The sequence below is a fragment of the Ascaphus truei genome, chromosome 6, assembly GCF_040206685.1.
Source record: "Ascaphus truei isolate aAscTru1 chromosome 6, aAscTru1.hap1, whole genome shotgun sequence".
In the NCBI taxonomy this organism is placed as follows: domain Eukaryota; kingdom Metazoa; phylum Chordata; class Amphibia; order Anura; family Ascaphidae; genus Ascaphus; species Ascaphus truei.
In genome coordinates, this window is record NC_134488.1 from 110,437,287 (window position 1) to 110,447,949 (window position 10,663).

The following is a 10,663-nucleotide window of genomic DNA, read 5'->3' on the forward strand; positions in this document are numbered from 1 at the left end:
ATCCACAGTTTTTTGTATGTAACTGCTAGTCACAAAGCAGAGATACGTTTATCGTACTGTAAAAGCTCGTCATTTATTTTCAGCAGCTAAAGACTGGTGCAAAAGAGATGGAGACATAGAAGCATTTTTTTGTCTGCACAGCATTAATATAAGAGGCCGGCTGGGGTCTCAGGGTGGTTCCTGCGGGTGTGTGGAGGTCTCTGGTTGGTCCCTGCCGGTATCCAGGGGTCTCCGGGGGTCTCTGGGTAGTCCCTGTGGGTGTCCAGGGGTCCTCGGGTGGTCCCCATGGGTGTCTGGGAGCCCTCGAGTGGTCCCCGCGTGTGTCTGAGGGTCCTCAGGTGGTGTCCAGGGGTCATCCCCGCGGGTATCCGGGGGTCCTTGTGTGGTCCCCGCGTGTGTCTGGGAGTCCTCAGGTGGTCCCCACAGGTGTCCCGGCCGTCCCCGCTGGCCTGTGTTACCAATCCAATGCCAAAAAAAAAAAAACATGCATACATTCAAATAAAAACACTCACCCCCCCCCACCCCCCCAAATACATACAGTACAGTAATGGGCAAAATTACTATTATCCAGATACGGATAATAGAGCATTTGCCCATTTAAAATAAAACATTAACCAGCAGAAATAAAGTAAATAAAACTTGCACTTAACCCTGCCAGCCTGACATGATGAAGGCCATCCTCATCACTGTTCATGTCCTCCGTGGGCATCAACAATACAATAGAAAATACAATCTAATGGACCATAACACATGAATCACTTTTGCGGTATGTAACAGCTATAGTAAATAAGGGGTTAACCCCCACTCCCCCACTACTCACGCAGGAGGCCTAACTACCCTCCCCCGGCAACTACCCCCCACTCTCCACCCATTCATTGGTACAGCAAAAAAAAAAACCAGGCCCAAAATAAAACACATTACATAGAAAAATAAACACATTACAAATGCCAATAAACCAATTTATTGGCACAGTGGGTACATCATGCCCATATAATATGGGCGTTATTTAACACTATGGCAGTCAATGGTCAACCTAAAAAATAAACAACCACCAACAATATATTATTATTATTATTATTATTATTATTATTATTATTATTATTATATCCAATGCAATCAAAACAATCACCCAATAACCAACAATAAACAAGTAAACACCACAAAATTATCAGCAATCAATTAAGCAAATACCAAATAAACACCTGAATTAATAATTAAAACAAAGAACAAAAATACATTTAAAAGAAATATAAGCAAGGATTTGCCAAAAAAGCATTGCTTGTCACTGTATGTAGGTATAACCCTTAAGGGGCATACATAAATACATTGGCAATCAATGGGCAATAAAACAATTACAATAAAAAAAAATACAATGAAAAAACCTGTAAAATAAAAATAACATATTCAATGTTTTTTCTTACCTTTTAGATGTCTTCACCCTCCGATTACAGGGGTCTCAGCAAGCTCTCGAACAAATCCACGGTCCAAAATAGCAACGGGCCTCAGGTAAAGTCCAAAGGCCTTTTTCTTCTTTCTTTTTTCTTCTTTCTTTTTCTTCATCTGTTAATTGTAATCCATTTGGGCGTCATCTTTCTTCTTCTGTATCTGTATCTTCATCTTCTGTATCTTTATCTTCATCCATCTTCATCTGTAACGCCATTGTAATCCTTTTGGGGAGTAGGTCTTCACTCTCCAGCTTCTTGCCGTCAAATGAGACTGCACAGACTTTTATACGGCCTGTGACGTCACATTTGAGTGGCAAATGGTTCCCACGCCATCTGATTAGCTGGGATAACCATGTGACAATTTTTTTTTTTAGACTGTGACGTCACAGGAGGGAAGCCAATTAATCAGAAAGGATGTGCTTCCTTTCCCTTTAACATGATGTCACCAAACCCACATGGCCACAGTCACATGTTATTTCAGCCAATCAGATTGTGAGATGTATATCCCCAATCTGATTGGTTGTAGTAGACCATGTGACAGAGTCCATTTTTGGAAAGGATGTGTGATCCAAAGGGAGTCACATGGTCTACTACAACCATTCAGGATTGGGGATACCCCTCCCTTTACACGAAATAATTGCCCCCAATAAACCTGCTATTGTGCCTTAACCCCTTCATTGCTTTTGCGGCTATCAGCTAAGGTAATGAAGCTGCTTTAATGTAAATTTTATTAATAGAGTGCGGGAGCAGGGGGTCTCCTGAGTTGAATCGCTTTGATTTCTGCCTCAGGGACCCCCTGGTTCCCGAGTTACAGGCCCTGGTATGGGACATCAGGTGCCAGTCTCGCCACCATTTTTAAATCGCCGCGTCATGTGACAGTGGGATTTAAATACTGGAGGAGATACCGGCACCCAATACCAGGGTCTGTAACTCGGGAAGCAGGGGGTCCTCGAGGCCAGATAGCCGCTACAGTAATGAGTTTTTAAAAATTGTTATTGGGGTTTTGATACTTCCTGAGATACAGGCCCCATTATGGGGTGCCGGTATCCCAGTGCAGGATTTAAATCCCCCAGTCACGTGACGCAGGAGATTTAAAAGCACAGGGGATACAGGCACCCCATAACGGGGCCTGTATCTCGGGAAGTAGGGGGTCCCCGAGGCTGAAACCAATGCGGTTCAGCTCAGGAGACCCCCTGCTCATGTACACTTTTATTAAAATCAATATTTTTACTGCACGATCGCCTGTAAGAGCCGTGCATGGAGACGCAGCATCTCCATTCAGCTCTTACTGGCTGCATGTTTTTCTATCAGCTGTCGCGCTATAGAATTTATAGCACGTTTGCACTGATAGAAAAAACAGATCGCACGATAGTGCATTTTTTTATCGGACTTAAAAAAATGGCCTTCACTTCTTAGTAAATCCCGCTTTTGGCTTCATGTCTTATAGCACGATAACAAAACGCATTGTCGAACGCAAAAGCACTGATTCTATCACTGCTTTGTGAATAGACCCCTATGTGCTTTGGTTGAGATTTTGAAACTTTTTTTTTACTGGCTCCATCATAATCAGTGACTATTTGCAATGACCACCGTATTCGCCAACAATGATTGGATTGCCACATGGAGCTCATTTTCAGGCATGAAAAATGCGTTAACCCTGCTGTACATAACGCTGGAGAGAGAAGTAAGCGATAACTCATCCCTATCCGTGTTTTTAATTGCTCGAAGGGCAGTGGTAGCAGAGTGCCACGTCTATCTGGCAAACCACGCTCACGTGACCGCTGCTCAGAGCGACGATAAGATTGCAGTGCCACCCTGATGTCGTGAACAGAAGATGAGGCGTCCTCCTTTTCCATTACACTCCTGGCCAGATGACATTCAGCGCCCCACAGAAACTGCAGGGGTGCCAGGTCCCATCATGGAGCAGCCAAAGGGTTAATCAGCACTAGTGATGCAATTGTGTGGGTGTGTCGGGGTGGGAGTTATAACGCTATTCTACTAAGAAATATGAAACGGTTAATATTGCAGACTTTATGATGCATTAAGTAAATACTTTTTCATGTAACAGGAACTATAAATGAGACAAATAGGAATAGCTTTAGCACTGAAATGAAGAAGCATACTTTAAAGGGAGCGAGTAGAGAAATATCTGCAGGAAAATACCATATGTAACAAGCACATTTTACCATTATATACTTGGTGAATATTCCATTATTTCTCAATGTCAGTCATACTTTCATAGTATTGCTTCTTAGTAACCCCTTACCCTTACAGTATCATTCATCATCATAGCTTTCACAGCCCAGAGAATGTATGGTTTATTTGAGAACATAAAATATTCTAGAACAGGAGTGGCCAACTCCAGTCCTCAAGGGCCAGCAACAGGTCCAGTTTTCAGGATATCCCTGCTTCAGCACAGGTTGAGCACATTCATTATCACTGAGCCACTGATTGAGCCACCTGTGCTGAAGCAGGGATATCCTGAAAACCTGACCTCTTGGTGGCCCTTGAGGACTGCAGTTGGCCACCCCTCTTCTAGAGTATGATAGAGTATGTTGTGCCTCATTTAGTAACTTACTCCTAATGCATTGGCTCAGGCCATATTATTCTGATGAAAATGTTGGGGTGAATGGATACGAAAATCTGTTGAACCAGAGGTAAAGAAAATGAATAGGCAGAGGCCCCAGCATGGGGTTGTAGGCTCCTTAAGGGCTGCGACGTCCTGATTGGCGAGAGCTGGTAGGGGGGGGGGGGGGGTCGGCTAACCCCCCTCCCCCTTCCCACACGGAGTGGGAAGGCTGCTTGTCCCCTCCCATGCAGGGGGAGGGGGGAGAGGGTATAAAGAGTGGGGCCCCAGGGGAGAGAGACAGAGCTAACGGAATTTTCCCTTTACCTTGCAGGAACGCTTGCTGCTGCTGAGCTGCCATTTCAAGTCCGCGAGGGAAGGCCGCAGTGACTACAGCAGCTCTCCGCTGTATGAAGACCCCGAGTCCTGCCAGCCTCACCAATGAGCTTGAGGAGCCCGCTGATGCTGCGGCACCAGAGGAGCCGGTAAGTGTCCCTGCCCTGCGCAGATCCCAGCGCTGAGGTGCAGGTAGGTATCCCCATTCCCCATCCCACAGCCCTCACACCTCCCCCGCCAAGTGCAAGCACCTGCTTGCAGCCCACCACGCTCCCGCGCCCACCCTGGGGCCCCCTCCAGCCTTATGCCCCCCTATCCGCCCCCCACCCCCCAGCCTGTGCCCCGCCACCTCTCGGCTTTTTCCCCGGCAAGGTCCCTCCGCCTCACTACTGATACCCCGCCGGGCCACGGCGCCTCCCGGCCTCTATTCCCGCACCTTCTCCTTCCCCCGCTCCCAGGCCATGTCCCCCCTCCCAGTTCGCGCTTCGGCGAGGCCCCGCCACCCGCGCTCTACTCACTCTGCCCAAGCGCAGTCCCGGCAGGGAGGGGGTGGGGGGGGGTTCGCTCCTGTGCTGCCGCCGCCAGCCCGCTCACCACTCTGCAGGTGATGGGCACGCGCCGAGCAGGGCGCCCGATGCCCAGGTCCCCCCCTACCATCTCTCCCGACCGCGGGGGCTATCAGGCACCGCGTGCGCCGGCCGGGGAGCGCGCCTGTCGGCTCCCACTGCAACAGGCCGCTTACCCCTCTGCTGGGGGTGGCCACGCGCCGGCTCCCACCAAACAGCCTCCTCACCCCTCCACCACAGGGACAATTTGGCTCCGTCCCGCGCCCACATCCCACTCCCCCATCCCACTCCCCCCATCCCACTCCCCCCATCCCACTCCCCCCATCCCACTCCCCCCATCCCACTCCCCCCTCCGACCTGCGTGCAGTGCTGCTGGCTCCTCGGCGCCATTACTCACCTCCCTCCCATGTGCTGCAGCAGGGGAGGGAGGGGCGCTCTTCTCCCGCGCGGGCTCCCAGGCTTCTATGAGCAGGGGGAGGGGGGTTTCCCTCCCCATGTTTATTAAAGAGACAGGAGTTCACAGGCAGGTCTGCAGAGGCAGGCTGTTACCTTGGCCCTCCTCTGCAGCAGCGCCACCAGGAGGCCCCTAGCAGTACTGCAGGGCGACCTCAAGTTCACTCCTCAGGGCGACCTCAACCTTACCCCTCACAGTACAGGACAGACTGTGAGCGGGGTTACTACCGTGAAGCACCAACATATTATATAACCACACGCCATACCCAACCACCCCACCTACTTACCTCCAGCAGGCCGTGGCGCGGGCGGTCTAGTGTATAACCGCCCCAGCCACCGGGGTCCCCTGCCCCTCCCACCCATGGGCCACACTGTGTCGGGCAGATTAACTGCAGCGCAGAGACGGGCGTTCTGCTCTGTCACCGGCGGGAGTGGGGGGAGAGGATTTAAGGCGACCCAGCCCCGGGATCCTGCATGGGGTCCTCTCAGTTTTCGCAGGAAGCGACGGCCAATGACTCGTCATTGCACGCATGGAATGTGGACCAGGACCCCTACTCACCTTCATCGACGCAAGGCGAGGAGGGGGAGAGACGCCAAGGCCAGTCGCCACGCTCCAGGTCCAGGTCAGCGCAGGGTACTAACCCGAGCAACGAGTTTCCAGGTAAGGAAATAAATCCTAGTCTAGTGCGGGTAATAGCGATTCAGATAGTGACAGCGACATTTCAGCGTCTGAGAGCGCAGCGCAATTTCACAAAACCTGTATGTATAAATTCCTAAAGAGACAGCGGTGATTAACCGGTCACTTAAGGCTAGGCCAAGCGGTGCAACGCAGGGGGCAGCGCGGGAGAGCAAGGCCCCAAAAATTAAGGACAACGGTGTAAGCGCCAGCAATTGTATTGTATTGTATGTCTTTATTTATATAGCGCCATTAAGGTACATAGCGCTTCACAGTAGTAATACACGTGGTAATCAAATAAATAACAGATCATATAAATAACAGATCATGGGAATAAGTGCTTTAGGCATTAAAGTAACATTAAGGAAGAGTCCCTGCCCCGAAGAGCTTACACTTTAATGTAAAGGGAAGGACACTTACGCCGGCGCTAGGACGTCCCTCCAGTCGGTTTACACGCCTTGAGAAAGACCATTTAAATTGAAACGCGTGGGAGGAGGTTCTCTTTTCTGTTTGTTGGTGTATCCGTTTTAGGTAGTTTAATAAATTATTTGTTCATTCCTTCACTGGTGAGTTTTGATCTAGATAGGAGCGGCAGTACTGCTGATCAATTCTATCCCGTACCACTACGATCGGACGGACGCCGAGGAGGGAAGCCACACACCCGCTCTGGGTGCGACGCCAAGCAGGGGGCGCGGGGGGACCAGTATCAATCCTTCACCACCCAGGCTGGTTCAGCCACTACAGTATTTACCTGCTTGCTCTGGAAGTAGCTAGACGGATTCTTCTATCTACACCCAAAGTGAGATAATAAAAGGGAAAGTTCACGGACATACACAACGTTTTGCTGATGGGTTTCAGGCCAGGGAAAAAGCAAAGGCTACAGGTGAGGAAAGAAGTATAAAACCAGGGAAACTGGCTAAGAGGTTACCTTGTGTTAGCCAGCTGCCTGCTGGAGAAGCACCCAGAAGAGGGTCTGAATGTCCTTAAATACATAGACCTTAGATGCGACACATATAAAACATATGGGGGAACATCGCAGTAAGAATATGTTTAGAATTTGGTAACCACACTCGCAAGTCGCAATCTTAAATTCGCCTCTGTATACCCGCATGTCATACGGGAGAAAATGACCAAGGAGGATGCCTGGGACGCATGGCTGGACCGTTTCACTCACTGCCCATACACTGAGGGGCCTTATTCAGGAATGCTAGGGTGCTAGGAAGGTTACACTAAACATGCCCACGTCACCTTGGGCAGATGGGGATAGCGGACTTACGGACCTGATCCAGAAGTCGCTAGCCCCACGCACTTGGAGAACCTACCTCCAGGCTTGGCACACATGGCTAGTATTCAAGCAAAAGGACAGAGTCGAGGGTAAGCGAGGTAGCAGCGCGTGGATCATTAGCTTCCTACAGGCCCAGAAGGCAGCTGGGGCGACGCAGACCAGGGTTGGGGCCATGATGGCAGGACTGTCTGTTTTTCTGAAATAGCACATCTGCAAGGACATAACTAAGGATTTCATAGTTAGGAGAACACTAATAATAGGCTGAGATAGGGGTGAAGCCAAGTGAACTGACAGTAGGGAGCCGATAACGCCAGACAGGCTTCAGGTATTGATGATAGTAAAATAGGCTAAAGCGCTCTATGCAGGTATAATGAAATAAAGTGAGCCAAACCACTAAGCCAAGGTATATAAAATGAGTATATATAGTACTTAATGTGCAATAGTATGGGTACTATCCTCCTGAAGACAGGTGGTAGAGGGTAGAAGCCCACTCACCCTCAGTCTCATTGGCAGGTTCCCCTGAACATAAGCAATACTCACATCCTAGGAGTGGTAGGCAGGCTGTGCGGCTACAGATATGCAGTATAACAGGAAAATGGAGAACAAAAGGGCAATAGCAAAAACGGAGCAGGAAGGACCCAGATTCAAAAATAAATAAATAAAAGGGCACTTTAATGTGACAAAAGACCTATACAACGCGTTTCGAACGTCACAGCGTTCTTTTTCAAGGTATTGATGATGGTAGCAAAAGAGCTATGTTTCAGTACAGCGGAAAAGGGAACTGTTCAGAGTAGTATTTGCCGTGGCTTTCTTGGTGCCTCCAGGGTTGGCGAGCTAGTGGCGGCATCTTAAACAATCCAGGGTTCGGGCTTGTTTTTCGCGAGCAGGATTCTAAATGCTACGTCGGTGGCATGCAAGATTCACAGGTCTAAAACCGACCAAGCGGGAAGGGGAGCGTGGGTCCACCTCACTATAGAGGATAACAGAAGTTTGCCCAGTGGCGTTGAGTAAGGGGTACGTAAGGCACAGGCCCAAGGTAGGGGGCAATTTCATCATTCATCAGGACACAACACCACTCACAAGGTACCAATTTCAAAGCATTTTAGACGGTGCCTTGCTGCTAGGGGGGATGGATCCTAGTGTATTTGGTACCCATTGCTTTAGAATTGGTGCCGCTACAGCGGCAGCTGAGAACGGATGTATGCCGGACCAAATGTGGAAACCGGGGAGGTGGAAACCCAGCGCCTATAGGGGGTTACATCAGGGCCAAAGGGCACAGCAACGTGCGGATGCAAGAAGATTAACATGTTTTTTCCCTCTCAGTAGACAGCTGCACAAGGACCCTGGAAGTGTGGATCATGGGTCATTCCTTCGTTCAGTGGGCGCACGTATGCGCGAATGATCAGCGGTGCGGCCAGCAGCGGTGGTGTACGGGGGAGGGGGTGAATTGGCGTTGGCTTGGGAAGAGAGGAAGGTGCTTGGTTGATCTGTAACAGGCTCTGGACAAGGCGTGAGCAGAATTTCAGGTGAAACCGTATGTTATTTTGCTACACATCGTGGGGAATGACCCAGCCAACAACAAAACACTAGAGTTGATTTATCGGTTACAGCAGGAATGCACCCGCTTGAAGGCGCTGTGGAGTGAGGTTTTAATCATTTGGTCTGTAATTAGTCCAAAGCAAATTTTAAAAGGGCCACGGAAAGAGAAAGCTAGGAGGAAGGTAAATAAGGCCATGGGCAAAATTCATCCTATAGCGGCGGTAAAACTCTTAAAGCGCAGAGAGACTGACACCAAGGAGTGCAGCTGGCACAGAAGGACTGTGTGCATCTATCACCAAAGGGGTTGGAGGTGTTCTTAAGTAACATCATAGGTTTTTTGCGGGAAGAATTTAAGATCAGAGGTCGCAGCTTTGGGTGGGCGTGTCGGCCCCAGGGTAGCCAGTGCCCGGCAGAGGGGCCTCCGGGTGGCGGAGCTGCCGCGCCAGCCAAGCTCACGAGACAGAGAAAGGGCGAGGACTTTAGGGTCTGTCCCTCAGCTGGAGCCCCTAGAACAGCACGGCAGGCTGGAGGCGCCGGCTGTAGGGCCGGGCCGGCCTATGCCCAATCAACGCTGGTAAAAGGCTGGGCGCCAGCTTTAGGGCTGGGCCTAAGCTGACCCTAGGCCGAGGCCCCAGCATGGGCTGCGACGTCCTGATTGGCGAGAGCTGGTAGTGGGGGGGTCGGCTAACCCCCCTCCCCCTTCCCACACGGAGTGGGAAGGCTGCTTGTCCCCTCCCATACAGGGGGAGGGGGGAGAGGGTATAAAGAGTGGGGCCCCAGGGGAGAGAGACAGAGCTAACGGAATTCCCACCCACCCATCCCCAATGTTTGGCTATTGTATTAAACTGTTGGAATGTTATATTAACATGATTTGTATCACACAGGAGCAGTTTGTGTCCTCGTCACAGCAGAGCTGCCGCGCAAGCCAAGCTCACGAGACGGAGAAAGGGCAAGGACTTTAGGGTCTGTCCCTCAGCTTGAGCCCCTAGAACAGCACGGCAGGCTGGAGGCACCGGCTGTAGGGCCGGGCCGGCCTATGCCCAATCAACGCTGGTAAAAGGCTGGGCGCCAGCTTTAGGGCTGGGCCTAAGCTGACCCTAGGGGCGGGAGGGGGAGGGAAGCAGCCCAACATCGGCTGAATGAGGATCTCCCCCTCCCATTTTACAGTGCTTTTGGGCGGGGTGAGGGAGCGGGCCAATTGCTGGCTGTCTGGGCAAGGATCTCCCCCCCATGCACATTCTACGGGCGGGGGGAGGGAGCGGGCCAATTGCTGGCTGTCTGGGCAAGGATCTCCCCCCCATTCACATGCTACGGGCGGGGGGAGGGAGGGAGCGGGCCAATTGCTGGCTGTCTGGGCAAGGATCTCCCCCCCATTTTGCATGGAGCATACTTGGCTGGCGGGCAGGCTGGTAGGATTTTAACAGCGGATGTTAAAATAAAGCTGAGACCTTTTCTTCCAACATTGTGTGGTCTCCATTATTTGGTTTAGCGTCACAAAGGAGGGGCGGCGCATAAAGCCTTTATCTGTATATTTAGAGGTTACATTAAAGCATACAGGAGTCTGTCTTAAACCTTGCATTGTAGCCTAGCATTAGTGATTCATATTCAGTTACAAAGCAGTGCTAAGTCATAAGACACACTTTTCGGTACCATGAAACACTCTCCGGAGATTAAAAACATAAATTCAGAGCTCTTTTTTTGCATGAGTTTCATGTGCCTGTTTTATTTGGCCTCTTCAGTTTTCCATTCCCATTGCCAATACTAGATAAAAAGAGATACTAATTATATTGTTGAATG